General features: G+C 43.0%; 1 long non-coding RNA gene and 1 pseudogene across 1 annotated transcript in view; both read left to right on the top strand.

The window, feature by feature from the left end:
• The window catches only part of LOC116749312, a 40,167-nt gene extending 23,548 nt beyond the window's left edge, over positions 1-16,619 (top strand). Inside the window, exons 5-7 of the long non-coding RNA XR_004348566.1 lie at positions 4,087-4,176; positions 6,171-6,301; positions 16,459-16,619. This is a non-coding gene — a long non-coding RNA (uncharacterized LOC116749312). The remainder of the gene's footprint in view (positions 1-4,086; positions 4,177-6,170; positions 6,302-16,458) is intronic.
• Positions 16,620-17,806: 1,187 nt separating this feature from the next.
• Positions 17,807-20,131, top strand: LOC116748562 (annotated as a pseudogene).
• The last annotated feature ends 7,402 nt before the right edge of the window (positions 20,132-27,533 follow it).

Here is a 27,533-nt window from a genome sequence, read left to right as displayed (position 1 = left end):
GCACTGGTCGATGAGCTGGGGGAGTGGGGGAAGATGGTCTGCCGTATTTGCTAATTTCTGTAGATGTTTCCACCATGGCCAGTTTCAAGTGCTAAGATGCAGTTCCTTACACAGAGCAGGGAAGAGATGAGCACAATATCCTGATCAGGTAATGCCAAAGTCTTATTTTAGAAATATTTCCATTGTCATCAGAAGTGCTAATAAAATACCCATATTGACGATTTGGGGCTTCCTTTTCTCTTTCCTCTGATCAAAAAGCAGAGAGTGGGAATGAAAAATGGGAGGAAGAATGGACTACTTAGACTCACCCAAAGTGAATGATTGGCCTTAAGTAAACAAGGGGTGACCTACTTGATCATTTTACCCACCTGAGCTCAACACAGTCAAAGCTCTATAAGGTGTAGCTCTCTGACTTGCTATTAAGAGGTAATATATTAAATACAGAATTTCAGGTTAGGAAGGGACAATCCACTCCAATTTTAGACAGCTTTAATTGCTCCTTTATATCATGTCAACATCTGCTTGCTTCTATTTACAATAGCCAGGACATGGAAGCAACCTAAGTGTCCATCGACAGATGAATGGATAAAGAAGATGTGGCACATATATACAATGGAATGTTACTCAGCCCTAAAAAGAAATGAAATTGAGTTGTTCGTAGTGAGGCGGATGTCATACATACATACACTCTGTAGTCATACATACATACACTCTGTCATACAGAGTGAAGTAAGTCAGAAAGAGAAAAAACAAATACCGTATGCTAACACATATATATGGAATCTAAAAAAATAAGTGGTTCTTATGAACCTAGGGGAAGGACAGGAATAAAGACACAGACGTAGAGAATGGACTTGAGGACAAGGGGAGAGGGAAGGGTAAGCTGGGACAAAGTGAGAGAGTAGCATTGACATATATACACTACCAAATGTAAAATAGCTAGCTAGTGGGAAGCAGCTGCATAGCACAGGGAGATCAGCTCGGTGCTTTGCGACCACTAGGAGGGGTGGGATAAGGAGGGTGGCAGGGAGACGCAGAGGGAGGGGATATGGGGATATACATATGCATGTAGCTGTTTCACTTTGTTATACAGCAGAAACTAACACAACATTGTAAAGCAATTATACTCCAATGAAGATGTTAAAAAGAAAAAATCTGCTTGCTTTTAACTTAAATTCATTTATTGAGGTTCTGGCCTAGCGAAAGAACGTAGAAAATACATGTCATTCATTTTCCAAATGACAACCCAGAGCTAATTGAGGATGGGGTTTCATTTCCTCTTTGGATTTACTTCTCCAGGGTGAATATCATAGGCTCCTACAAACAGTATTTGCTGTTTCTCGTCACCCTTTTCATGTTTCTCTGGACATGCTCCAATTTGCCCATATCCCTCTTAAACTAGGCCCAAGGACTGAACACATGTCCTGCTCAGAATAACAGGGAACCACTATCCATCTTGTTCTTATCATCACATGTGTATCTGTACAGCCCAAAATCGCATAAGTTTTTTGGCAATGCAATGGTATCACACTCTTGATTTATATAAAATTATAGCTGAGTAAAATCCTACATCTTTTTAACTTATTAATCCTCATATCCCTTATGCTATAATTACATTTTAAGAAATCTAAGTCCATTGAATATACTAAAAACCATTGAATTGTACCCTTTAAATCAGTGGGTTGAATGATATGTGGATATCTCAATAAAGCTGTTAGAAATATAAGTTCAAGAAAGAAAGACAGATGTGTTTTATTAAATGCTAAATTTGGTGGGGACTTTCGTGGCAGTCCAGTGGTGAAGACTCCACGCCTCCAATGCAGGGGATGCAGGTTTGATGCCTGGTCGGGGAACTAAGATCCCACATGCTGCGCGGTGCAGGCCCTGCACCCCCCCCCAAAAAGCTAAATTTGGTATTTTATAAAATAACTACTATATTTTGACAGGCACATTATCTCATAATATAATTCTTTCAATAATACCTTGTTCCTTTGAGTCCTACAAGCATTAGGGAACAGGTGCAAGTGGAGGAGCAAGGATTTGAACCCAGGTCTGCTCGGGATGCCCATGTTCATGTCATGCTCATTCCACCATGCCACCCCACCTCCCTGCCACCTTGCTGTGTGCAAGGCTTTGTGATTGGTGCCCAGCTGAAATCAGTGGAGGAGGTCTGCCAGGCAGGCAGAGCTGGAGGACCACATGGGTCCTGAGAGGAGTAACAGGTGACATGATAATTGAGAGAGATTCAGTGTTAGAAAGACCTAGAAGGTAGCAAAAGGTAGGTGTCCCATACGTGGAGCAAATATGATTATTGGCAGTGGTGAAAGTTGGGGTGGGGGAATGGGAGAAACAGTGGGAGTGACCTAGACAGTGTGGGCAGTGTGGGACAGACAGGACAAGTGACAGCAAGCTCCCAGCTCGGTCTGCCTTTCAGGGGTGTTACCTGGAGAAAATAGACGTAAGAGACCAGGGTTCTGGTCAGGTTATGGAGGCAGGAGCTAAAGCCTGAGGAATCAAGAACTCAGGCTCTACAACAGGGAATTAGAACAGGGACTCGAAGCCTGGTTGAAGGCAAAAGCCCAGAGGCCAGAACCAGGGCATTTGATCGGAGCAGGACAAGTCACAGGATATCCTAACTTTGTCCCCTGAACTACTGAAACAGGGCTCCTTAAAGCCTTCAGCTAGAGACAGGATTGGGCCCTGAATCTGGGGGAAGGCCAAAGCTATAGATGAATGTCAAGTGGCACAGTGATGGGGACTGATAGCTCCTTAGAAGAGACCAGTGCCTATCGCGTTGTGTTTTGCTTTGTTTCCTGCAACATGCATGACCAATGACAGCTGTAGGTACACGTACCCCTTTAAAAATATTCAGGGTTAGACGCAATTATGGGTGTGCCATCTATAATGCCAGCTGCTTCCTACTACACAAAAAAGCATTTCAGGAAGTGACTAGGAGAGAACACTGTTTCGGAATAACTATGAATCTGTTCTATTCAGTTTTATCATCAGCAAAAATTACTTGTATGCATGTCTGATTTTGGCAGGCCAGTGTGATGGGATCCCCCTGGGTGGGCATCCCCATGTGGACCCCGCCTGGTGTGGCCTCTCTCTCGGTGCCAGCTCACTCACTCAGCCAAGGCTTCTTGGGTTTCACGTAACAGATACAGTTCAAGGTTTGCCTGAGCTAAAACAGAGAGTGGACTGGACATGGGCCAGAGCCGGAAGGGCAGCTGGGCCTCAAGGGGGTTAGAACAAAGCCCTGAGAGGCCCATGGGAACGCAGACAGCTATTCTCTTGCCACCTCCCCTTTTCTCCCAGGGGCGACCTGGTTTCTCATCTCTACTTCTCCCTGACGCTTTTAGTCATCTTTTGCTACATTCCAGTTTTTTCTGCCTCCCAGAGTACATCGTGAAAATGGCCATGCCAGCCCCTTATTGTATGCTGTCCTAGATCTAAGCCAATAGTGACTGACCAGAAGGGTTGTGTCCGCATTCCAGACGTCCTGCAGACAGAATCTCAGCTTGGGTCAGGAGTGTCTCCTCCAATCAGCCGTAGGCACTTGGGGTGGTAGTGACTCCTGGGGCCCACCCCTGTGGAAGTGGATGCACAGAAGCTCTTTAAAAAGGAGGCACAGACTGAACTAAGACCCCCTAAGGTGCCTACTCCCTCCAAACTGTTGTCAAGGCAGCCAGTGGCTCTAAGTCCTCCCGTTCAGGCTGCCTTCAAACACTGAACAGTACCTAAACATAGTTTGTTAAGTGAAAAGGCCTTCATCATGAACTTCATTGATGATGAATGTCTGCAACAAAAACTTTTATTTTCAAATCTAGGGACCACACATTAAGGGGAGAAACCAGTTTAAACAAGGGTTTCTTGTTTAAACTGGCCCACAGTTTAACTGGCCCAAAGGCCCACCAAGGACATTGGAAATGAGCCTGTTTACAAGGATCTACATCGCCTAACAATATATTTTACAACCAACAGAATTACTGAGGCATATGTACAAGAAGTTAATTTGCAAAGTGCCTTTTTAAACAGCCCTCAAATTATGTCTGAATGAAAGCTATCTTATTCATTCTTCTCTAGGTATCCAAAGAATAAAACCTGAAGTCAAAGACTAGAAGCAGAAAATCTGGAGGTTCTGACTTACATGGGCTCCTGCTTCAGATTAATAAGGTAACATTAATGGAACCATGGGGCAGGTTACTAAATCTGAAGGCTGTACTCTTAGGCTCCGAGAGCAACCGAGACTCCTTCCCCTATAATCTCTAACAATGATGAGGAGGAGGAGGAGGAGGAGGATGGTATTATCTGAGCGCTGATTTTGTGCCAGGCACTGTGCTAAACACTTTGCATAGATTATCACATTTCATCTTTATAATTTCTCTATGAGATAGATTAGGGGTCCCCAACCCTGTCAGGAACCGGGCCTCACAGCAGGAGGTGAGCGGCGGGCGAGCGAGTGAAGCTTCATCTGTATTTACAGCCGCTCCCCATCGCTCGCATTACCGCCTGAGCTCCGCCTCCTGTCAGATCAGCGGCGGCATTAGATTCTCATAGGAGCGCGAACCCTACTGTGAACTGCGCATGTGAGGGATCTAGGCTTCGGGCTCCTTATGAGAATCTAATGCCGCTGCTGATCTGACAGGAGGCGGAGCTGAGGCGGTGATGCTAGCGCTGGGGAGTGGCTGCAAATACAGATTATCATTAGCAGACAGGTTTGACTGCACAGAGACCATAATAAATCAACTGCTTGTAGACTCATATCAAAACCCTATCAGTGGGCTTCCCTGGTGGCGCAGTGGTTGAGAGTCCGCCTGCCGATGCAGGGGACACGGGTTCGTGCCCCGGTCTGGGAGGATCCCACATGCCGCGGAGCGGCTGGGCCCGTGAGCCATGGCCGCTGAGCCTGCGCGTCCGGAGCCTGTCCTCCGCAACGGGAGAGGCCACAACAGTGAGAGGCCCGCGTAACGCATAAAAAAAAAAAAAAAAAAAAAAAAAAAAAAAAAAAAAACCCTATCAGTGAGTGGCAAGTGAAAACACGCTCAGGGCTCCCACTGATTCTGCATTGTGGTGAGTTGTATAATTACTTCATTATATACTACAATGTAATAATAATAGAAATAAAGTACACAATAAATGGAATGTGGTTGAATCATCCCGAAACCTTTCCCCCACCCTCCGCTCCACATCCCACTCTGTGGAAAAATTGTCTTCCACGAAACCGGTCCCTGGTGCCAAAAAGGTTGGGGACCGCTGGGATAGATAGTATTATTTTCCCCACTTTACAGATGAAGAAACTAAGGCACCAAGCTAGTTAAGGTCCCACAAATGGTAATTTGCAGAACAAGCATATAAGCCCAAGTCTGGCTGAAGCTGAAGACCTTAACCTATATAAAATACTTAGATCATCCAACAAGAAATTTTTATAAAAAATTGAAAATGAAGCTCCCTAATGGACAGTGGGAGTTCCTATCATTTTTTATCTCATGAGAAGTTTTCATTTTCAATGCATCTGAACAAGTTCTTGGGGGTTTTGTTTTTGTTTTTGTCTCCTACAAGGAAGGCACTAATGTCAAGGGTAATGCAAAAATGATTACGACCCTCTTGGGTTTCTCAAGGAGCTCAAGGTCATCTAATCCTTAACAAGAGGCGGTACAAAATAGTTATAACGCTGAATATGGTGTCTCATTCCAGTAACATCCTAGCTCTAGGAGATGAAGGGAAGGAATGATCATGTCTACTAAGTATATAAAAGTTACGATTTGCTGCTGTTAGCTGAATCATGTCAGGGAACAGAAATCCCCTGTTAGCCAAAGTAATCAACAATTCTCAGCAGGACCAGTACAACTTCTGGTTAATCATGTACCCGTGTCTTTAAGTGAACTGTGGGTTGTGATCCTTATGAATAAGACACAAGACTAAAGGAAGAAATGGATCCTAGACAGGACTGATCCTTGTGGCCTGTTCTCAGTAAACACTGTCCCTGAAGAAAACACCACTGCTGTGAGCTGTCAGCCAGCAAACCGAGGCAGGGACAACAGGGAGAGAGGCAGGGGAGATCTTTGGAAAGAACTCTCCCCTCAACGTGACACTTTCAATCTCAAGGATCTTTCCAGAACAGTCCCAGGAATAAATGGGTACACCTGTTCTTTGTACTTTGATTGCAGAAACCAGTCCATCGTCTGCCGCCAGCTGGACCCAGTGGATCTCAGTGCTGCCTGCTGCCAGAAATCTGAACCATGCACCGATTGCTTGCTCTGTGCTCCACTTCCGCAACCAAACCCTGCTTTCTGTTCAGGTAAGGCGAGCCCAGCTGCGTTCTTCTGCACCCCTGAAGTCTGCAGTGGTCTGTGATCAGGACGTAAAGTCTTATCGATGGCAGTGGAAAGCAGGATGCGCTCCAGATTTTGGATAAAATAGCTCCAGTGCTCCTTTTCATTTATATATGACTTTGCATGACAAAGCCCATCACATTCGTCATTAATTAAACCCGCCGCTTGGTGCCCTCTGAGGCAGGGCTGAAATAGTTTGCTCATTTTACAGCTGACAAAACAGATAGCAAGGCTTAGGGGTTTGCTGAAGTGAAGTGGTGTTCAACCGAGGAAGGCTGCCCCAATTCCCTTTCTAGTTCATTCTTTTTTGGCCTGGAAGAGGCCTTCAAAGTGCCCAGCTTTTAACTCCAAACAGCTTAAGGAAGTCAGCTGGGAAGAGTTGCTTGGCAGGGGAACGGCAGCTGTCACAACCAGAGCACAGTGTGGGGCTTGAATTCTTTGAAAACAGCCAAGTCATATTTCTCTGGCTCTCAGTGGATGTTAAACACACATGCACATAAGGTTTCTCCTGCCAGGCCAGAGAGCAGGCCAGGAAATGTGGGCAGTTGTAGCAGTGTCACATTTGACCTGGCGGAAAGCCGCCTACCCACTACCCACACTTCACCCGTCTCTTACCAGATCCTTTATATTAAAATTTTAAATGAACTCAGAATTGAACCCATTCCAAGAGCAGGCCTAGTCCCATATTTGTGGCACGTGGGGAATAGGAAAAATGGTGGCCCACATATCATGTGTGTAAATATAAAACAATTATAGCTGAAGCTAACAAGTTAGCCTTGACAGGCCAGTTAGCCTTTCCTACCTTGATAGATATATGTTTATAATGACCTATAAAATCAGTTTGATTGATGCAAAACTCCTCAGAGCTCCACACCAGAATGTGGTGGTTCCAGGAAAGCACTTCTGGCCTGATGTCATTTCCCACTCGCAGGCCTGGCCCATATCATAAAGGGCCTTATATACACATGACAATGGTCCCACCCCACATACGTCCAAGCTCCTGCCACATCGGCACCCCCTCACAGCCACCGCTTTGGGCCTGTGGTACCACACCAATGGCACGGTCTCCCTTTGGAAGGGTAGATCAGGAAAAGAGGTTCATACCAGTCCTGGAAGCAGGGACTTTGGCAGGGAATTCTGGACCTAAAAGCAGAGCAAGGATCTGAGTGAATAAATCACTTGGCCTGTGGATTCCTCACCCAGTGAAGAGGAATGACCAGAAGAGAGCAACACTGGAGCTCTCTAAAGAGTGGGCCCCAGGGAGGGGCCTCTTGCCAAGACCTAAGAGCAAATGCTATCTGGCCAAATAATAAATCAGCCAAAAGTGTGAGTTAATACTGGAGACGGCATAAATCTGGATACCATAAATAATTTCACTTCAGCTACAAGGCACAGAGGCATGAGCGATTTCAAGTGTTATGTCTGCTGCCTCCCACAAATAACTTACTCTGGGCAGTAGGCGTGGTCTCCAGTAGGTGTAAAGGCCAGAAACCAAATGAATAAGCTCTGTAATTAAATATTTTACTCAAGAGGCTGAGCTCCCATAAAAAAAGCAGACACCAAAGCTCTAGGTGGTGACCCTAGGTTGGGTACCCCTACTATTGCCTCCCCAAAATGGACCAAGTGGGTAGAAGGAGAGATTCCCCGGGCCCCTGGGCGTGTGCTGCATTGGTCTTTGTGGAGAGGTCCTTGGGTCAGCTGAGGTTTCGAGGGGCCGTGGGATAAAACAGACCCCTCTGTCCACATCGTTTCCCTTAGAGTCAGAGCCATGATCCCAGTCCTGGGGCTTGAAATGCAAAGAGGTTAACATTACAAGCTCCCGTATTAACTCATAGATCAACTTTGTTTAAATTAATGATTTACAACATTTAATTTTAAGGGAACCATGTCCACATCTAAAAAGTATTTTTATCATCAAATTCTCAAGGCAAAAGATGTAAATAAGGAAACGTGTAAGATGTATATTTTGATGCTAATTTGTGGCTGTGCTGTATGTCAATGGTAACAGCATTGAATTCTGGATTCTTTTTTTTAATTTACTTTTGGCTGTGTTGGGTTTTCGTTTCTGTGCGCGGGCTTTCTCTAGTTGCGGCGAGCGAGGGCTACTCTTCATCGCGGTGCGCAGGCTTCTCATTGTCGTGGCTTCTCTTGTTGCGGAGCACAGGCTCTAGACGCGCAGGCTCAGTAGTTGTGCCTCACGGGCTTAGTTGCTCCGCAGCATGTGGGATCTTTCCAGACCAGGGTTCGAACCCATGTTCCCTGCATTGGCAGGCAGATTCTTAACCACTGTGCCACCAGGGAAACCCTGGATTCTTGATTCAAAGGCTTTAGTCCAACTTTCTCTGACAGCACTATTCCTAATATATGAAGGACATATTTCCTTAATTATCTTTCGATGGTGGTTATATAAATTAATACATTAATTTTTCTTTTAAAATGGAGATAAAAATAGAGCCCAAATCAGAATAAAAGAGTCAATTCACACCATCACATAGTGGTCACATCTATGGAGTGGACAGACAGATCCTCTTCCTGCCCCTACAGCCTTCTCCCCCACAGATCCACTATCTGTTCAGACAGACCCATTCTGTAGAGCCAGGGACAATCTGTGTGCCTATACTGACCCCATTTCTGGTTGTCACTTGATAACATGGCCCATCTATTTTTGTGTTGCCACCCACACAAGTATCCAACTTCCTGAAGGCATGCCCTCAGCCTCCCCACCACAGTTCAAGTTTCCACATTATCTGATCCATCCTCCTCGCCCATCCAGTTCAGGTGAATTGTATGTCCAAAGAAGGTGATGTAGTGCTGTCAATAAGACCTTGCTGGGATGGTACAGTCCTGTCATTGAATGAGAAGAATGACTCTCAGACAATGCTGATGGCTGCTAGTAATACCTGATGTCACTGATATCGAGGAATGTAACCTTTCATTTATCTAGAATAGTTAGGGAACAGGGAGTTCTAATATACTGGATAATCGCTTAACTATAGACTACCAGTTTTGAAAGAAAAATAAACTAATTTGGAAAGAACTATAAATAACACAACAGCACATCCCTGGCAGATCATAATTTTACCTGGCATTGTAATTATTTACGAGTGTGCTCCACCTCCCCTGCAAGGCCATCAGCTTCTCTCCTTTTTTTTGGCCCCGCTGTGTGGCATGTGGGATCTTAGTTCCCCAACCAGGGATCGAACCTGCACCCCCTGCATTGAGTGCAGAGTCTTAACCACTGGACCACCAGGGAAGTCCCACCACCGGCTTTTTTTTTTTTTTTTTTAACCATCCTTATTGGAGTATAATTGCTTTACAATGTTGTGTTAGTTTCTGCTGTATAACAAAGTGAATCAGGTACATGCATACATATATCCCCATACCCCCTCCCTCTTGCACTCCCCTCCCACCCTCCCTATCCCACCCCTCTAGGTGATCACAAAGCACCGACTAGCTATCTATTTTACATTTGGTAGTGTATATATATCAATGCTACTCTCTCCGTCCCGGCTTACCCTTCCCCCTCCCGGTGTCCTCAAGTTCATTCTCTACATCTGTGTCTTTATTCCTGTCCTGCCCATAGGTTCATCAGAACCTTTTTTTTTTAGATTCCATATATATGTGTTAGCATACGGTATTTGTTTCTCTCTTTCTGACTTACTTCACTTTGTATGACAGACTCTAGGTCTGTCCACCTCACTACAAATAACTCAATTTCATTTCTTTTTATGGCTGAGTAATATTCCATTGTATATACGTGCCACATCTTCTTTATCCATTCATCTGTCGACCACCATTGGCTTCTGAAGAGATGGTCTGGATCAGTTTCATCTTTATTACCCTTATAGTACCTGGAGAGTTGCTTTATATATTGTAGGCACTAAAAAATTTTTTTATTAAATGAAAATATAGTTGACCCTTGAACAATGTGGGGGCTTGGGGTGCCTACCCCACACGGTCAGAAATCTGCATATAACTTTTCACTCCCCCGAAACATACTGCTAAAAGCCTACTGTTGACTGGAAGCCTTACTGATGACATAAATAGTCCATTAATATATATTTTGTATGCTATATGTAATGTATACTTTATTCTTATAATGAAGTAAGCTACAGAAAATTTTATTAAGAAAATCATAAAGTAGAAAAAAATTTACAGTACTCTACTATACTTATTGATACTGTAAGTTTATGTTGTCTGTTTACAAGATGAATCTTCTGTCAGTATCTACATCAATATTGTCTTATATGACACAAAACACTGTAGATGTTATCCAAATAACTAACACTATTACCCAAAAACTGGGTTCACCTCTTGGTGGGTGTTGAGCCAAAAGACACAACCAAGCCAAAGAGCAGGAGAAGGAAGGACTTAAGCAAGTAAGGAGCACACTGGGGATCTTTCCCAAAGAAGTGTCTCCACTTAAGCTAAAGGTACATGCATATTTATGTAGGGGCTTGAGCAGAGGAGAATTCAGCATAGAATTGGGCAAAGGTCGACAGAGTCCAGGCTTTAGTTGATTGAAGTCACAAGGGTCAGAAAAGGTCAACAGCATCATCCTTTACATTCTGGTTGATCCAGTGATTGAGTGCTTCAGGCTCATCTTTACCACTGAAATAGAACTGGAAGCCTTTACAGCTGATTTGCTATCTTTGCTATTGTTACTTCTCTTGCCTGGTAACAGTCATTTGTTCCTGCTTCTTTTGTTCCCTTAAGATTATTAATTACTGAGATCTGTTCGAGGACAAGCACTGTGGCCAGGCTTAGATCACAAAATGACTTAGGCCAAAAGTGGCTTCTCTTTGTCAAGAAAGCCATGCCTGGTTCTCTTTCTCTGGGGACCCTCTACCCAATCTGCTTACAAAATCCCCCCTTGAGATATTTCACTCTTCAGTCCTGAGGGGTACTGGACTGAAGGTAAGTCTTCTGTAATTGCTTCCTGCTGAGAATGGATGTTTTAGTCTTCCTAGTTAGAGGAGTGAAAATCTCTTGCTGCTAGAGCTAGGTAAGTTTTGGGGTCCACCAAAGTAGTGTCTGAACCTTGCTTGAATAGCATTATTCTAGCAGGTGTACAAGAGGCACAGTGGGAGAGACAGTTAACAGCAACTTTGCAACATCATTAGTACAGACTTGAGCCAAGAGCCCCCTAAACCCAACCATTTTTCTAATATTTTCCCTAAACTGGGAAGGGGATCATTCAGAGAGGAGATTTGGTTTTTCATGTGCATCATAAGTTGAGTTATATTAGAAGACTCATCAGGTCTTAAAAACAGCATTTGGTATATATTATAGCATAAGTTCCTCCTTGAGAGGCTGTTAAAATATCAAGGGCCATGCAGTTTTGTAGGACCGCTTTTTCATCATAGAAACTTTTTTTTTTTTTTTTTTTGTGGTATGCAGGCCTCTCACTGTTGTGGCCTCTCCCGCTGCAGAGCACAGGCTCCGGACGCGCAGGCTCAGCGGCCATGGCTCACGGGCCCAGCCGCTCTGCAGCATGTGGGATCCCCCCGGACCGGGGCACGAACCTGCGTCCCCTGCATCGGCAGGCGGACTCTCAACCACTGCGCCACCAGGGAAGCCCCATAGAAACTTCTGAGTTCATTAGACTGACAGCCTGATTGCTGTTGTTAAGGCTTGCTGGGTAAATTTTGTTAAAGCCTCTATGTGAGTGATGATGACATCCTCTCTGTTTGATTTCTTTCTTCTTCTTTTTTTTTTTTTTTTTTTTGGCCACACCATGCAGCTTGCAGGATCTTAGTTCGCTGACCAGGGATTGAACCCCAGGCCCACTGCAGTGAAAGCTGAAAGCACCAAGTCCGAACCACTGGACCACTGGGGAATTCCCCTCTATGTCTGATTTCTAAAAGCATTCCTCTCCTCAATGGCCAAAGCAGATGTACAATGCATGTTCTACAGGCCACAAAACAGGCCATTCTGGTCAGTAAAGTTTAAGTTAAACCATGTATAAGCCAGCATGACTTCCCCATATCTCAATATGAAGATTTTTTTTCATCATTTCCCCTCTTGATTGAAAGTCTTTCAACAGACAAAAATATTTGTCCCTTGATGCCAGGGTGGTTGATGCCTGCCCTGGGTTCATCATGTCCCTTGGTGCTAAGCCTCCTTTTTGTTAATATATAGATATTCTTCTAGTTATCCACACTGGGAGAAGTTAATCAATATTGTGAACAGGCTCAGAGGTATGTTAATGGGGAAACATTTTGTAGGTTATATATACATTTATCCATTATACCAGATTGTAACACAAACATTGTACATGTGCTTATGGCAGTAGACTTAAAGCAAGCAGTGATACATGTCATGAGTAGTTACACTCTGTGATAACTTCACTAGATAATTTTCTTTTCCTCCTGAACATCAGGGCAAACATATGGCTAACACAATAACATTCAATTTTAATAGGGCCTTGACATGGGGCATCTGATCTTCTTCTAAAGATACATTGTTGTGATAAGCTTCAGAAACAAACTTAGAGTGTCTTTTTAGCAATTCATTTAAAATTTACAATTATGTAATGTAACAATAAGTAGCTATCTGGGAGGTGAGTCTCAGGCAGTAAATACAGACCTCAATTAACAAAACTTGATTTTAGCATCCACTGAAACATAATTTTTCTCTAAAATTACCCTCATTTTTAGCAAATATAGCCAAATTAAGACTAATTTGTTTGCAAAATAAGTCTGATTAATTGATTACTTAGGCTCTTCTAAGTTGGCTCGGCTGGAGCTTTTCATAAGGAATCTCAATTGAACTTTTGAAAGGTCTCTTAAAGCCAGGAAAGCCATGCCATGGGCCTGTCACAGATTTCACATGAAATATCTATAGATTTGAGTGAATTCCGCCCTTTTCAAGGTCCCCCAAGTACCTTGAGGTTCCTGTACCTTTTAGGTGGTGGCCTTCTTTATTTACCTGATAATGCTGCTGGGAGCTTAAGAATTTCTAAATTTTGGAGGGGTCAGGTAGAAAGAAAAAGACAAATGTTCCTGTTTTACTTCCAAAGGTATAATTTACCAAATTGCTGTTAGTCATAATTAGCTTGAACAGAAGGGTTTCTTTATATCTGGAAAACACAGATTAAAGCCAGTAACATTTTAGACAAAAACAATAAAAATTATAACCATATTCATTAGTTCACTCAATAGCTAATCCTTTTTGTTAACCGTTTTATGAAGCCATCAGGTTTTCATTAAGATTCTTTAATTTCTTACCCAGTTCAGTGGTATGATCAGAAATTTATCAGAGACCTGTACTTATCAAAACATCCTTCCTAAGAATCTTCTTGAAGATGAAGCACTTTTGCAAAACATCAGAGTAGAACAATAACTGTCTGTAAATGACAAGACTTAAAAAGGCGTGATTGGGCTTCCCTGGTGGCGCAGTGGTTGAGAGTCCGCCTGCCGATGCAGGGGACACGGGTTCGTGCCCCGGTCCGGGAAGATCCCACATGCCGCTGAGCAGCTGGGCCCGTGAGCCATGGCCGCTGAGCCTGCGCGTCCGGAGCCTGTGCTCTGCAACAGGAGAGGCCACAACAGTGAGAGGCCTGCATACCGCAAAAAAAAAAAAAAAAAAAAAGGTGTGATTAACACCTGATTACGTTGTAATTGACAAAGAATGTTGGTTACTGCTGTGACATACAACATTTTAAGATAATACCTAGAATTATGACAGATAACATTATATACCAGGACATATCCAAATTTTATATAATTTCTAGAGTGTCTATATTAATAATATATTAATAACATTTATCCCTACAGTATAACCTGAGAAAGCTTGTCACTCATTTGACAATGCTTCCCATGTAATTTAACATACCAAATAATCCTAGTTAATTTAATCTCTCTCTCTGAGGTGCTTCAGGGGTCCTCTGAAGCATCATAGTTAGCTGGAGGTCAAAAGAACTTCAGTTAGAATTTGATATTTGGGGGACTTCCCTGGTGGTCCACTGGTTAAGACTTTGCACTTCCACTGCAGGGGGCACAGGTTCAGTCCCTGGTTGGGGAACTAAGATCTCACAAACTGTGTGGCATGGCCAAAAATTTTTTTGAAAACAATATGATATTTGGGAATTTTGTCAAAAATATCAAAAGGGGGGGTGGAGTCAAGATGGAATACTAGGAGGATGCAGAATTCGCGTCTCCTCACAACTAGGGCACCTACCAGGCACCGGTGGGGGACCACAGACACCTAAGGGGACAGGAGGAACCCCCAGCGACCGGGTAGTACATGGGGCGTGAGGGGAGTGAAGGTGGGGGGAGAAGTGGAGGTGGGATGGGACTGGTGCCCCTGAGGGGTGGCTGGGGGAGGGGAAGGGATCCCACGCCCAAAGGGGAAAATTGGGGGACCACTGGGAGGGCAGAGGATCAAAAGGGAACGTGGCCACACTTCCCCTGACCACTTGGGCCCCCAGGAGCCTGCTGAGAGCTGGGGCCTGATCCTCTGCCCACCGTCCTCTGCCCACCGAGGCCCCCTCCTGCTGCGGGTCCCTGAGTGAGTGGGAGGGAGGGAAGGGGGAACAAAAGTAAAGGCCGGACCTCCCAGACCGGCATCCCTGAGGGGCAGCTGGGGGAGGGAAGGAATTCCTACAGCCAGCGGGACCTACCCACGGTTAGGGGTCCAGTGGCGACGGGGGAGACCCTGGGTGAGATGATGGGTGAGGGGTGCAAAGGACTGGAAGGGAACGTAGCCAGTGCTTTCCCTGTACACTTAGGCATCTCACCACCTGCTCCTGGGCCGAATGCTCTGCCCTCGGAGCCTCCCTCCTGCTGCACAGAGTCCAGGCCCCGCCCCTACACCCCCACCCAGGGCCCCATCTCTACACTCGGAGACATGCGCACTCCAACTGCGCTAAGCGTGAAACCCACCCACACACCCTCACTCAGGGCCCTACCGCCAAACTCTGGAACCCCACACTCCAAAGGCCCTCCTTTCCACGTGCTGCCTCTCCCATTCTGCGCAGGTCCTAAGCAGAGGCCCTGCCTCACATTCAAACGTCACCCCGCCACCTGCCTAAGTCCCGCCTCACCCTAAACCCCGCCCCTGCCTAAGTTCCAACCCCCCCCCCCCCTCCCGCGCCTAAACTCCACCCCCATAGCCAAGGCTTTTTTTTTCTTTTCTTTTTTTTCCTTTTTTAGATTGGGCTTTGTTTTACCTTGTTGATTCATTGTTGTTGATTTTTTTATATTTTTATTTTTCCTAATCTTTTATTTTTCTGATTTTATTTTATTCTTTATACTTTATTAGTGATCCCTCCTTTTGGTTTGTTCTTCCCCCTCCCCCCTTTTTTGTGTTCTTTTTTCTGTTGTGGTTTTATTTTACCTTGTTGCAGTTGTTTCAATTATAGTTTTATTTTTCCTAATTATTTATTATCTTTCTAATATTTTGTTTTTTATTCTTTGATATTGTACTGCTCCTTTTTTTCTTTCTTCCTTTTTTTTAAACCGTGCCATGAAGCTTGTGGGATCTTGGTTCCCAAGCCTGAGGTCAGGATTGTCTGACAACCCCTTAGAGTCCAAGCTAACCTGGCCAGACTGTCACCCAAAAACTGAGTTTGCCTCTTGGAGGGTGTCAGGTCAAAACACACAACAAAACCAAAGACCAGGAGAAGGAAGGATTTATTACTTGGAGCAAGGAGAACACTGAGGTTCTTTCCCAAAGCAGTATCTTCCTGAACAGCAAAATTAGGGAATTTTTAAGCTAAGCATACGTGCATATTCATGAATGGGCTTAGGTGGTAGGTAGAGTCCAAGCTTTAGATGATTGAAGTCATGAGGGTCAGAAAAAGTCAACCCTATCATCCTTTAGATTCCAGTTGATCTGGTGGTTGAGCACCTAAGGGGAGGATTTAAATTTTGCAAAATAGCTCAAGATGGTGCTTCAGGCTGGCCTTTACCATTGAAATAGAGCTGGGAGTCTTTACAATTTGTTATCTTTGCTATTGTTACTTCTTTTGCCTAAATTTGTCCTTTTGTTCTCTTAAGATCATTATTACTGAGACCTGTTCAAGGACAAGTACTGTTGCCAGGCTCAGATAACAAAATGGCTTAGGCCAAAAATGGCTTCTCTTATGTCAAGAAAGCCATGCCTGGTTCTCTTTCAACAGGGATCCCCTACCCTATCTGCTTACTGGACAAGATTAACTGCACAGTTCTTGAGTCATTCCTCCTCCCCTGTTGAGATGGGGACAGAGGCTGATTTGTTGGGTGAATGCCACTCACTTCTTCAAAGAGACACTCCGGATCAAGATGTCTGGAGTAGCCTCTGAGTCTGATAAGTGAGCTGAGGTGCATGGACCTGACAACTCAGGCACCAAGAGGGATTCTCCTATGCCCTTGCCTGCAGGACCCCAGCAACATAGAGCTGGGAGAACCCAAAGGGGCTAGGCGAGATGTCCCTGCGTGGTCACCAAAATTTTTACCAAAAAACTGTGTTGACCTCTTGGTGGGGGTCAATCCAACAGATATAGCCAAGCCAAAGATCAGGAGAAGGAAGGATTTGTTAACTTGCAGCAAGTAAGGAGAACACTGGGGATCTTTCCCAAAGCAGTGTCTCCCTGAACAGCAAAATTGGCAAAGTTTTTGTTGTTGTTGTTGTTTGTTTGTTTGTTTTAATATTTATTTATTTTGGCTGTATCGGGTCTTAGTTGCAGCATGCGGGATCTTTGCTGTGGCATGCAAGATCTTTCGTTGCAGCATGCAGGCTCCTCGTTGAGGCACGTGGGCTTCTCTCTGGCTCTAGAGCATGCAGGCTTAGTTGCCCTGCAGCATACGGGAATCTTAGTTCCCTGACCAAGGATCAAACCTGCATCCCCTGCATTGGAAGGCAGATTCTTAACCACTGGACCACCAGGAAAGTCCCCAAATTGGTGACGTTTTAAGCTGAGGGTACATGCATATTCATTCATGAAGGGGCTTGAGCAGAGAATTCAGCATACACTTGGGGATTGACAGAGTCCAAGCTTTAGTTGATTGAAGTCACCAGGGTCAGAAAAGGTCAACAGCATCATCCCTTAGGTTTCAGTTGATCTGGTGGTTGAGTGCTCCAGGGAGGTTTAAATTCTACAAAACAGCCCAAGAAAGTGCTTCAGGCTAATCTTTACCATTGAAGCAGAACTGGGAGTCTTTACCACTGATATATTACCTTTGCTATTGTTACTTCTCTTGCCTGATAACAGTCATTTGCTCCTGCATTCTTTGGTTCCCTTAAGGTCATTAATTACTGAGACCAGTTCAAGGACAAGCATTGTGTCCAGACTTAGATCACAAAATGGCTGAGGCCAAAAATGGCTTCTCTTATGTCAAGAGGAGCCATACTTGGCTGTCTTTCTCCGGGGACCCCCTACCCTATCTGCTTACAACACTAGACATCAAAAATGAAAATATAATGTGAAAAAAATCCATATTTATTTACAGATAAAATGATTCATGCATTGATAACAAAGAAGGAGCAATATGATTGCTTCATGGTAGCCTAGTGTAATTGATACTATTGCTTCACTGTAACTTAGCATATACCCACATGAATGGTTATACCATTTTTATGGCGTACAGTATTACAGTCATATTCACACTACAGTATTAGAAACATTGTTATTCTTTTTTTTAAACCACGTACCCGTGATGATAGGCAGATATGCAGTTTCTCCAGTTACAAGAGAGAGACAGAGAGAGAGGGAGGGAGAGAGAGGCATAGTATATGGTCATGTAATTCTTTGAAAGCAAATTTATGAAACAGTAAGAAAACTAAAATTAATTTCATATTAAATATCACTCACCTCATGCTTACGTAAGGATAGGCTATCTACTTCAAGTCTTGCACAGGATGTTCTATGTGTATATTTTTGGATATTTATTGAAAAAAAATCTGCGTGTTAAGTGGACCCATGCAGTTCAAGCCCATGTTGTTCAAGGGTCAACTGTACCGAACACATACTATAATTTACCAACATGACTTAATCCTTCTTTGATAACTCAGAAGGCCCTCCAGGATCACACATTTCTTCGGGCTTATTATTATGTGTTTTATCTCTGGGGATGTTTAATATAGGCCAAGTGATGAAAGCAGAATTCTGTAATGACTGGAAGACAGAACTTGATGTCCACTGACTCATTCCAATTCTAAGTCTATGTGCATTGTCTTAAAGTCAAATATAGAAGTGATCCCATTTATTACTACCTAAAAGAAACACCACATCACAGTGCAATTGTTTATGAAAATAGGTTACAAATAAGGAGTGTTAACCAGCTTCTGATTATAAACCTTAACCAGGGCAAGGAATGTATCTTAGAGATTTTTGAAAAGGTAGGCTATCATTAATTAGTACCATTACTTTGTTATTACCAGCGGCCTCCCCCGCCCCCGTCGGCCGGGGTGCTCTAGATGCTGCACGGAGACCCCCTGCGCCCCTGCGAACATGGCGCTGGAGCGTGCGGGCCGCGGTCTGCAGCCTGCGCGCCATCTCTGCGCCCAACGCGCCCTGCTCGCAGCTGCCTTGGGTACTGCGGGCGGGCGCCCTCGGGGCACTGCGCCCCGGCCACAATCTGCTGTTGGTGCGTAAATTCACAAACACGAATGGGTAACAACAGAAAACAGTGTTGGAATAGTGCGAATCAGCAATTTTGCACAGGAAGCTTTGGGAGATGTTGTTTACTGTAGTCTGCCTGAAGTTGGGACAAAATTGAACAAATGAGGAATTTGGTACTTTGGAAATTGTGAAAGCTGCTAGTGAACTCTATTCTCTTATCAGGAGAAGTAACTAAAATTAATGAAACTCTAGCAGAAAATCCAGGACTTGTCAACAGATCTTGTTATGAAGATGGTTGGCTGATCAAGATGACACACAGAAAGCAGAAACTAACACACCATTGTAAAGCAATTATACTCCAATAAAGATGTAAAAAAAAAAAAAAAAAGATGACACACAGTAACCCTTCAGAACTAGATGAACTAATGAGTGAAGAAGCATATGAGAAATACATAAAATCTATTGAGGAGTGAAAATGGAACCTCTAAATATACTAGTTTGAAACAAACAAAAATATGTTATTACCATTATTTTATTAAAGCTTAATCATCAGATTATAATCTACTAATTAATGCAAACGTATTTATCATTATGTGCCTGATATATGCCAAACCCTGTGTTAGTCATTAGGGATACAATGTAAATATAATTCATGCCCTCCAGAAATTTAAGTAATTCACCTTTAAAACCATTTTATTGTGCAGATCATTTTACAGAACTTTAGATGTCACTGTAAGAAATTAGCCTGGGCGTGATGGGACTGTCTAACACATCCTATAACTCACTCAAAATATAGAATAATAGAAAAGAAAGAACGCGAATGTTAGCTTAATTACTCAACATTCGCCTTTTTTTCTGAAAAACACAGCATCCAGAATGTTCCTTTAAGGATCTAGTCTTTTGCACTTTCAGAATTCTGGGTGAATTTGCTTCTGCACATAAAATGATTTTCATTTCAGTTAGTACAATACCTGTCAGTCCCCCAGGACTTGAGGGTAAAGCCCCAGGCGGGAAGGGAACAGCCATCACATTGCCCCCAGCCCTTGGCTGGCCTTTCTGTGGGTGTGATGGTGACAGAGGCAGCATGAGGGAGCCCTGCCCTGGGAGTTGGGAGAAACCAGGAGGCAGAGACAGGTGCTCTCAGTCCAGTGTGTCAGGCACTCTGCTAACGGATGCCGCCTTGCTTCTGGACAGCTTCTTGTAAACATGCTGACTCTCATCGTGACAGGAGGACTTTACAGCTTAGATCTTCATGTCTAAAACGAAGGGTTGAGGTTACATCAGAGTTTCCCAAATTAAATTCCACAAAACAGAGGTCCCATAAGACATTTCTTCAAAAAGCAGCCTGGGGCAGCAGTGTTGGAAAAGCTGCCAACCACACCCAGTGGTGGAGAGTCACAAGGCACAGCAGCATATGAAGGGTTTGGAGAAGCTGTACCTTCAAAACACTTTGATAGCAGCATTTCTCAAACGAGTTTGACCATGAAACCCTCTCTTCTAGTTTCACCTACTAACATCTGCTGATTCACTTAGTATTCTGAGGTACAAACGTTGGAAACATTAGAATAAACGATCTCTTAAACACATTGATTTTATAGCATCTTAAAGCAGAAAATAGTCTTAGAAATCAGAGGGCCATGAGGTTAAGACCTCATAGCTAGTCAATGGCCGAACTAGGTCCCTTTCAGTTGCCAATTTTTCACATTCTATGTGCTAACAATCGCAGTGAATGAAATTTTACTGTGAGGAAGTTTAGAAAAAGCATCAGTAATTGAAATCTACAGATAACCTTAAAGCTCCAGGGTTTCCACTTTTGGTAAAACTCTGTTGTTTGAAGTTACTCCTGATGAAGCAAAACTAATGGTGTGTGTCCATAGGCTGGTGGAGATGCTACTGAGCAGAGAATTATCCACAATTCAAGAAGCAAATGAGAATGGGGGAAAGAGAAACAAATGGCACTGAGTCCAAAGCCAAGGTAATTAGCTCCTGGGTGACTAAGAGTAAATTATCTTTTTTTTGATACTGAGCTCAAGGAGAGCCTTGGCTTTTTTTTTTTAAGTACTGAGTCATATATTCCTTTGGTGTCAGAACTAAGAAAAGAGAACCGATGCTTGCTACACTGACCTCAATGTCCTGTGCTCTGGTAGTGTCTCCTTAATGCCAACTCAAAAAAGCCTCACACATCACTTCACAATGGTCTTTGCCTCTACTTAAAAGGACAAAAGATAATTTTAGGCTTCAATTTATTTTCATGCCATTTGCTTGAAAAGAATTCTTTAAGTTGGTGGCTAAGTAAACAACAGTATTCTCCTAGCAGTGAATTGGCTGTCCCACAATCCCAACTGTAGTATAGCCCAACCCCAAAGTAATTAAAGAACCGAGCGATTTGCATTCTTTGTCTATAAAACTACTCTTGAGTAGCAGATGGCAAACACAAATGATTTGCTCTAGAGACATATGGAAACCTCTCTGTTTCGTAAAAGCCTCAATGAATATTAAACGCCGAGTGATGTCACTCACTGCAGAAATAAAATGTTGTGATAATCCCCCAAACAGGCCTAATTAGGCCAGACAGCTACTTGAGTTTCAGAAAGTAATAGGAGGGAAATTACTATGTGATTGGGATTTCATTAACAGTTCTTCTTAATCTGAATATTCATCCTGGCCCCAAAGAATTACCTATTCAGCCTTATTTCTTCAGCATTCTATTAGATTGTACCATAATTTATAATTGTAAATCTTAAAAATGAGTAATCAAAGAGATCTGCTTGATTTCATGTTAACTCTTCAGTTCTGCCTGAACAGCAAGAGCAAAAATTTCAAGAGAGATAGGGTGTTTTATCACAGGTTTGGGAGCATTCACCGTGCTCCCTGATAAACTCCGTTTTATAAGCCCTTGCTGCTGTTAAATTGGTGGTGGGAGTGAAATCTGTGTTTAAGGTTATTCAGGAAATGATTATCCATATTAAGCAGGACTTGAAGGCAGGAATCTGATTGAATATGGCTCAAAATACAAAGGAGAATTTCATTTTTCTCTTCATCCTGTAGATTGGCAATCCAGTAAGTTGTTGGCAACCCAGTAACTTGTTCTCGTCACAGAAAGGACTGAAACTTTGCACTCCTTGGAAAGAGAGAAGTACTGATAACTGAGTTATAGGGTGAACTGAATGCTTTTTAGAATAAGGAACTAGGTGTCTTGGGCTTCTTTCCAGCCCCACACTCTGCCTGGCCTCCAAGGCCTCCTAGGCCTGTTGATGAATCTCCTCAATTCACTAGGGTGTTTAGTTGGCCTTGGAGACCAAAGTCTGTAAGACCAGAACCCCTGAGGCAGATCTCAGGATATCTGTTAGGAGCTTGGGTTCAAGAGCCAAAGGATTTTATAGACAGAAATGGATTCTCTAGTCCAGCCTCTTTCATTTTACAAATGAGGAAACTGAGGCACAGAAGGGTTGTTGTCCTTCTTTTAGGTCACAAAGCTAGTTAGGGGCAGAGCTAGGAATGGAACCCAGGTCACCTGATGCTTTGTCCAATCTTCCTTCCATTAAAAAATCCCAGGACAGGCTTGTCAGGGCCTGATAGAGAATTTAGAAAGTTCAAGGCTATCAAAGTGTTTAACCTTACCTGGTTGCTGAAGTGGGGTAGAAAAGGGACCAGGTGTCTAAGTGCCTGTGTTAATTCTAGCTTTGGACCACCCATCGCCTCCTCAAGGAAACAGTATTTCTCTCTTGCCTCTTCTTTCCAGTTCAACATCAATCCATCTGTTTAAGAGAAAGACAAGTCAGAATTTTCCTGGATTCGGCCCCATGACCTCTCCAGAAATTTCAACATAACTGAACACGATATGAATATCTATATGCATTTGACACTGAAACAGGTTGTAGTTTTCATTGGTTGCTTCTACAGCGTTGTTGCCTCCTGTCTTCTCTATTTCTAACAGGATACTGTGATTTAGGGTGAGTTTGACCCCGTATTCAGCTCGAATGACTTAAGCCAGTTGGCTTACGCCATTCTCTTGGACCCTAGGATTGGTTCATGGAAGGGCAGTCAGGGCCCATGGAACTGAATTCTAGGGTATTTATTTGAACTCCTGAGAAAGAGGATTCTTTACATTCTGCTCTCTTTGAATCTAGGTGTCCCAGGAGTTTCAGCAAGACATTTTGCAACCACGTGAGGCCGGTCTGTTGAAATCAGTGTTACTTTGAGGAAGCATTGCTAAGAAACCAAGAGAGAGAAACCAGGTCCTGGGCATGTTATTTGAGCTGCTGGATCACTCAACTGTCGCTAGTTCTAGATCTGATTATTTTAGTATATGATTAAGTAAATATTTTTATTATTTAGCATTTAGTATTCTATTATTTACTGCCACACGTATCTCAATACCTCTTATGATGCTGATTGTGAGTTTCATAACATCTTGACTTTGCCATTGGATCAAAGTCCATTTTAAAGTTGGTTCCAAAAGGCTTTCTTTAATCACTCATTCTAACAAGAAACTCTACCCAAAGCACATAGTACTTACTGTGTATGTGCCTTATTTGACACAAAATCCTACATAGCGATGCCCAGGCTAATGAAAGGAATGAATTTCACTAACATATTTTATCGTCAAAAACTTTATTATTAGAGAGAGAAATAATACAAGTGTATTAGAATAGATTCCTTCCAATCCGCCCTATAGTAGAGTAAATTTCATGTAGCCATTTTTTGGTATTATCATGTCATTTTTATTTAATTTTTACATTCAGTGGAGATATGCAAAATATTTAACAATCAGTTTGGCATAAGCACTTGACCAATCAGATTGGATGTCTGACCAATCCGAATTAAAAGCCAACCAATCAGAACAGACACCTGACCCTTCAGAATAGATGAAGCGTGTGTCTGCCAGGTATCTGCCTCCCATTTATCATTGAACTTTTCTCTTGTGGGATCTTCCCTCAATTACCTGGGAAGCAAACTGAGGGCAGGGGCCACATGACAGATACCTTTGCATCCTCCAGGTAGGCCTTGCTGAGCTGGTTTCACAGTGTGAGCTTGTTTGAGTAGACATTATTCAGCCAATGATTGCTCAGGAAACATCAGTGGGTGCAAAGAGTACAGTGTGTCCCTCTCTGATGAAGATAATTGTAGAATTATCCCATTGGATTATCACTAAACAAATAGCATGGTTTGGGATGACAGACAGTTGATAAGAGAAATCGGTATTTTTGAGGAGTTATCATTCAATATGGTCTTGACAAGCTAGAGAAATCATATATAATCACACTGATTTTTTAAACACAACAATAAATAGTATACTTACAAAATGAATAACATAGAAGGTAAAGTACAACCAGAAAGGTATTGGTGAGGCTAAAAATACCTAGGTCTTATAGCAAATAATAAACTGAAGGTGTCCCAGATGTTTTATAAATACCTAGACTGGGGACTTCCCTGGTGGTCCAGTGGTTAAAACTCTGTGCTTCCATTGCAGGGGGCACAGGTTCTTTCCCTGGTCAGGGAACTAAGATCCCGCATGCCATGCGGTGTGGGAAAAAAACAACAACCACCTAGACTTCTGGCACGATAGTCAGATGTTCATTCATTCGTTCAACAACTGAGTACCTACTATGTGTAAGGCATCATTCTAGGCATACTGGCGACACAGAAATCAGCAATGTCCCTTTCCTCAAAAGGCTCAAGTTTTAAGGGAGAAGACAAAGAAGTACACAAACTTTAGATAACAGAGAGAGAACTTATTCGATGACTGAGTCATCAGTCATTGAAAATAATCACCATGAAGGACATCTCTGTAGCCTACCAGGACAGCTGTGCTCAACAGATGGCAGAGGACCAGAACCCAAGGGTGGTTGGACAGAAGCATCAGCACTGATGGGTACAGACTGACAACCAGAGGTTGCTTTGTCCCTAATTTTTCAGGACCATGTAAGCACCTGGATTCTTGTAGGATACAGTTAAGGGGAGGACAAGTCCCAATAATGTTTGGTACCAGTTTTGCCAGCCCTTGAGGAGTAGGGGTCTCAGCCAAGTTTAATTTCACTTAAGCAATTAAGAAAGGTGACATTTCTCACATTCAAGTGTCATGGAACAATTTAAACCAGTTAAGGAATGCTTGAATTAATTTGAAAATTTGCCTAGAGAACACACAGACCCTCAAGAATGTGTTTGTAGATTCTTGGGGGTTAAAGACCCCCAGGATGAATAAAGTACTGTAAGAAGTGAATAATGGCTCTTGGAATTGTGCAACATGGCAGTCCTGCTTGCTACCATGAGGAAAGCCAGACTGAGGACAAAGTAACGATATAGAGGAGGGCAGCAACAAGATAATACAGGAAAATTAACTACATTCTGATCAACCAGCCTGAAGCTCACGAAGACCTCACATCAGCGAGACCTCCTTTCATCATCATCACCCCACCTTCCTAGAAAACTCACGGGTAAGAACTCAGTTTGACCTAGCCTGGCCATATGCCCACCTCTGTGGCTGAAGGAATAAAGTACCATGATTCACAGCCACCAGAGGGGGAGGAGTGGCTGCCCCAAAGCAGGAGGAAAAGAGTACTGGCCTGACAAAAACCACAGAGGGTAAACTCCTTGGACAGCTAGATTCCTGTTAAGTCAAGCTGCCATGTACATGTTAAACTTATCAAAGGCTTCAATAAACATTTACAGAATTAAATTGAAAGTGCTGGTCTGCTTAGTATCGGCAGTGACATAGCATTTTAAGGGTGGGTTTGGGCAACTGGCAAAAAAGTATTGATGCGGTTTTCTCAGAACATAGTAACGTGCCACTGGTAGAAAGAAAAGAAAGTGGCAGCCAGCAACCTGTGATCTGTGGGACCCTTAGGTCTACAAATACACTTATTGTCCCTTCTTTTGAGCAAAGTGCCTTGATTCAATAATAGTTACTACCACCCAAGTCTGATCTCTAAGTAACATGTTGTTATACAAAATATGAAAATTCATAATTCACAAAAGGAAAAAAATTGGATTCTTCTTGAAGTAGTGTCAATATATCAAAATGCTTGAATGGTTCAACAGTGGTATACAGACTGATCAGCTAGAAAGTCCCAAATGTTATACACACTTGCTAATAGAGAAAAGCCAGGGAAGTGAAAACAAGACAAAAATATTTTTAATTCCCATCAGTTAACAAAATTCCCCTAAGGAAACTTAGGGACTTTAAGATTCCTAACCCTAGCTTCTCTTATGAACTTAAGTTCTTTGCCACATCAGCGTGTTCTTATTCATACAGAGAGAGAATGCCAGTAGTTGCATGCAGGTAGTGGAACTAAAAGTTATTTTAATCATTACACGTTGTACAGAAGAAAGAGGATTCCAGTGGTCTTTGAAGATTTTTTTCACTTCTTTTCCAAATGAAGAGGAAGGTGCTGTCTATGTTTGTTCAGCCCTGGCTGAGGCCAAGTTCACAGACTTGCCCAAGAACTGTCTGGGACAAGGAGGCTCAGCCTGTGCCAGAGGACAGAATCCCTCCTCATTAGGGGATAGAAACTGTGACTCTGACCTTCTTAAAGATCTGTTCCCATCAAGTGGACTCTAGAAATTAGACATTAGATTAGCAGCAACCCTCTGGGTACTGTATGATTAAGAAGTGTGAGTTAATGACACATTTTATCTTTTTTTTTTTTCACATAGAAGGTGAAAGCAGCTCCTAGGCCCAACTGAATTTTCTCATCTTTCTTGTCTCGCAACAAGACGAAGAATGGAATATCACTGGCGTTAAACATAAAGTCACAAGGCACACAAGATATGTTTTAGAAAAACCTGCTGTCTTGTTCAACTAACTGTCCAAGTTTTCTCCTTAGTCTACTAATGGTTGAGTCCACTGGTTCCCTTAATAACCTTCTCTAACCTTCCAAAAGGTGTTTCCTTAGACCTAAGAACCATAGACTGTGGTTCTCATATGCTTTGGCCTCAGGAACCCTTAATCCTCTTAAAAATTATTGAGGACTCTAAAAAGCTTTTGTTGGTATTTGACATGTTAGAAATTACAAGAGAGAAGAGATGAGAGACAGAGAGCCCTGAATGGATAGAGCTTCTGGTCCCAGACCTCCTTAGCTATTTGCTTGCCCTTCTGCTTTACCTGAGCCATTAAATCCCCCTTTCATGAGAGCGTGATATGGTTGGGTTTCTGCCCCTAGCGACTGAAAGAGGCCTGAATCATACATCCACAAAACAAAGAATAATCTAAGGCAAGAAATAAAGGATTAAATTGAGTATAACAGAGTGCTGCTTTCCCCCCATTTGTTATCCATAAAAGTGAGAGCCTACAGAGGGTTGAAGAAGGTAACCATCACCACTAACATTTTTCTACATTGCCTTAAGGATTTCAAAGTGCTTTCACATTCAGTATTTCACTTAATTTTTCCTACAACTTTATGAAACAGCTTGTTTTATACCCATTTTACAGATCAGAAAACTGAGGTTCAGAAAGCCTATGTGCTATTAAGCAGCTGAGCCAAGACAAAATCCAAATCTTATCCTCCAGATTCCCACGGTCATAGTTCCTGCCTCGCATGAATGCTTGCAGTTTTATAGGGCACAGGCCTGCAGCACAAGCCTTGAAAATTTCAATTCCCAGACTTTTTGTCCATCTTCCTGCGGGAGGAGATGAGCGGTCTGCATAACAGATC

Source organism: Phocoena sinus, chromosome 2 (assembly GCF_008692025.1).
Source record: "Phocoena sinus isolate mPhoSin1 chromosome 2, mPhoSin1.pri, whole genome shotgun sequence".
Lineage (NCBI taxonomy): Eukaryota > Metazoa > Chordata > Mammalia > Artiodactyla > Phocoenidae > Phocoena > Phocoena sinus.
This window is presented reverse-complemented; position numbering and strand designations above follow the sequence as displayed.